Below are 3876 nucleotides of genomic sequence, written 5' to 3'. Positions count from 1 at the left end.
CTGAGCCCAGACTACATCAATTTCCTGTTGTTGCTGTTGTTGTGGTTATGGTTGTGGTTGTTTTTCTATCACTGTTAATCAAGGTTATATGTGACTGGAATGTAAGTTTGTAGTTTATAGTAATCAATTTTTCACAGTCCTGTGGATAAGCCTCCCCTACCCCCATCCAGCTCTCAACCACGGAAGGCACTTTGTGATCTCAAGGGAAAAGACGTGATTCAAAGGGCAGGCTGAGATCCTGAAATTTGATATGTAATAGCACATATCTCATCTCTTGATTCTCATGTTAATTTTTATTATGCTTATTTTTCATATGAAGAAGTAGCGTCTGGATGAGTTAAGTGAATTGCCTAAGGACGTATTGCTAGTGAGGGGCGGAGTCTGAGTCAAGAGGCAAACTTGTGTCTTCTCATTCTTTGCTTGTTTTTATCATACTATGACACCTACCTCTGAGGAAACACCCACCTCCGGTAAGAGAGGAACAGCTCTCCTTCCTCGCTCTCTTTATTTCTTACAGAGATGTTTATAGTTATGGTAGGTTCCTCAGAGACCACTGAAAGGGACATCTCAGGAAGGAACATCAAGAACTTTAAGGAGGAACTCCAAGTTGCTGGTCAGGTGAGGACATCTCAGACATCTTTCTGGCTCCAGCCAGTGTAGGACCACCTCCATCAAGGTGGCTGGTTGGGCGCGTACCCATTGTGCCAGGAGAGTGGGAGGAATTTCTAGTCAGCAGAGCATACTTGGTCCAGTCCATTTACAGCCCAGGTCTGGTTCCCACGTCCCTAGTCTGACCCATGCCTTCTCCACACCCTCAACCTCTTTAATTGTTGTTGAGAACCAAGCTGTCAGTCTGGATGTTATTCCTTTGTAGGTAATTTGTATTTTATTCTAATGGCTCTAGAATTTTAATTTTTGTCTTTGATGTTCTGCAGTTTCAGGTCTGGCTTTAATCCTCTCCCTAGATTCACTCCTCGTCTTCCTTTCTCTATCAGGAATTGTTATTCTCTTTGCTATCTCCATCCTTCAACCTTTCTCGCTTCTTGAGTCCATCTCTCCTATAGTTGTCAGCAGATAATGTCTTACAAACCCTCAAGTTGCTGGAAGTTAAAATCCTAAATAACAAGATGGCAAGTCCACTATGCCAGAATGTGACAGGTATCATCGTGGACTACCTGAGGACAATGGTGAGGAGCCCATGCCTCTGGGTTGGGGCTGTAGGAGAAAAATGATCCCTGGTCTGAGCCCAAGAGTTTCTTTCTGATGGATAATGACATTTGGAAACTAAGTGGGATCTGGGATATGAGTACCTCAAGCTTCTAAACAGTTTGCTAAAGCTCATATCTTGAACCTTAAGCATGTCTCAAGACTGTGACCTAGAAGAATTGAAGATACAGTAATGAAGTGAAGGGCTGAGGTGGGAGAAGTGAGATGGAAAGAGGAGAAGCATTTGGCCTACTGACCTCAAAGTCTGTCTGGGGTCCTCAGATTGTGTCCTAAATCTCCTCCTAGCATACCTTAGGCAGTCACCTTTGTTATTGCATCTCAACTAGTCATCTTAATCTATTTACTAACCTATTTAAATCCACCCACCTGTCTGCTAGTCCACCTTTAGACTGAACATTCAGACATATACCTATCTGTCTATCTAGCCACATCCTCTTGTACTTACTTTCGTGACAGTGGGTTAATCTGGTTTCTTATTTCCCTGGTTGACTACCTACCTATAAGGTGTCTTTCTTCCACTTTACCTGCCTTCCTTGGCATGTCTGTCTTCTGATCAAGCCCTCTGACCTACCAGAGAGTTTCCAAAGTTGCTTGCACAATCTACCCACCATCCTGATGTTTCACTTGCTGCTGTAGGGGAAGCTCTGTGCTCTGGAAACCCCAATCCCCATTTCCACCCCAACACACAAGCCAGAGACTTTCCAGACTTCTTGTCTTCCTGTCCTCTTGCACACTCTAGGAAGCTCTTGCTCTCCATCACTGGGAAGGTGCATGTTGGATGGAGTGGTAGGGTAAGGTAGAGGAGTTCCTGCCCTCTAGACAGCAGAAAATCACTTATTTACCAAAGCTGATTCTCAGGAGCTGTGGACTCATCATGGGGATTAGCCTTGGAACAGTTAGTCTTTCTCTTTCCAGAAGCCAGAGGGAGAAGTGGAGGAGAGATGTACTGCGGTCCTAGTGGCTGTGGGGTCCCAGTTCCCAGGAATGGTCATTGTCAAGCTGTGGGACAGATTGCATCTGCACAACATGCCCCCAAGAAGCCTTCTGGTTGCAGTAGGAAAACTCAGCAGCTGCCAGGGTATGAACCTCTGTGGTGGAAGAGTTAGCCTGAGGACAGAGGCAGCAGGGCATGGGGGCGCTATATGGACTCTAGACTAGCATTATCCTCCTGACTCCTCTCACTGGACATCTCCACTTAGTTCAGTCATGGGTGTATGTAGTGGGGAGAGGGACATACCAGGATATCTGCGGGGTTGGTGGGAACTCAGGATGGAGGTCCTGGAGATAAAGGATGGGCATATTAGAACATGGTGGCTCTCTTTCCCATTCTACTCCCCTCCCTCAATCACAAAGTGTGAAAAAAAATCAAGTCAATGGGCAAATGACAGGACTTACCCTTTCTTTAACACTTGGAGCTGGGACCAAAGAGAGGCTAGGGGAGGTCAGCTGGCCTTCTGGGCATTAGGTTCAAAATGACAAGGCATGTGGGTTGGGCTGCACGGCAAGCCCAGAGAACACAGTGATAGAAGCTGGAAATGTGTCTCCTGGTCTAATCGGGGCAAATGTTCTCACAATCAACCTCAGGCAGCACAGCTCTTTGTTTCCTTAACAGTCCTTAGAAGGGAGCATGCATGTGTAGGCTGTGGCAATACCTTACATTTGTAGGCTGTATTGACACCCGTTATTAAGCGTAATCTTTCCAGAAGCCCTGTGAAGTGGTCATGTGAGGAAGTGTGGTCTTATTAAACAGTGGAGGAAGCTGAAACTCAGATAAATTAAGTAACTTGCTCTGGTTGACCAGACTCTTTGGAGGCAGAGTGAGATCAGAACCTGGGCCTCCTAGCACCTAACCGATAACGTTTCCTCCACTAAGGCTGGGAGGCTCCCCTCCATTGGATAGGGATGTCTTTCTTGTACTCTCCCTCCCAGGTACAGCCTCCCACATTGGTGCCACATGGGAACATATCCTGCACCTTCTGAGGATGATCCATGAAGAGGATGACATGTTGGTGATATGTCATGGTGAGGGTCACAAAGGGTCTGGGCAAGGCTCTGTTGGAATTGGAGAGGGAGGAAAGAAGGGCAGGAAGAGACTGGGTTCCTCTGAATGTGGATCCCGGAAGGCTGAGAAAGGGGCAGGAGATGACAGAGCAGGCCAGGCATGTGCAGATACTCTTCTCCATCTGATCTTTCTTGGCCTGGTTTGGGGCAAGGACTAAGCTTGATAGGGATGCTGTGGGTATTGACAGCCTCATCCACTTACCCTGGCCCTTCTGGGTGGACCTTGCAGTCTGAAAGGAAAGATAGTTGGGGAGTGGGTGAATGGGTTGGTCTTTCCCAGCACAGGACCCCAGAGGCCCTTTTAGAGTTGGAGATGAAAGGAATATGCCCACATGTGTGTATGTTTCCCTTTGTGGGAAGGGAAAGGTGATGGGCAGCTCCAACTCCCTGCTCCCCTCACAGTGCTCAACGGATCGGTCATCAATGCTCAGAAGCATCTGGATCTGGGTGCTAACGATGATGAAGTGATGGACATCACACAAGAGGGAGTGTCCATCAAGGCCTACAATACCTTCCGGGTTCTCTTCAGCCGTTGGTCCCTGAAGAGCAAGAACAAGTAGGAGTGGGAGATATAGCAGGGGTTGGGTG

The sequence above is a fragment of the Equus przewalskii genome, chromosome 5, assembly GCF_037783145.1.
Source record: "Equus przewalskii isolate Varuska chromosome 5, EquPr2, whole genome shotgun sequence".
Lineage (NCBI taxonomy): Eukaryota > Metazoa > Chordata > Mammalia > Perissodactyla > Equidae > Equus > Equus przewalskii.
Note: the sequence above shows the minus strand (reverse complement) of the source record.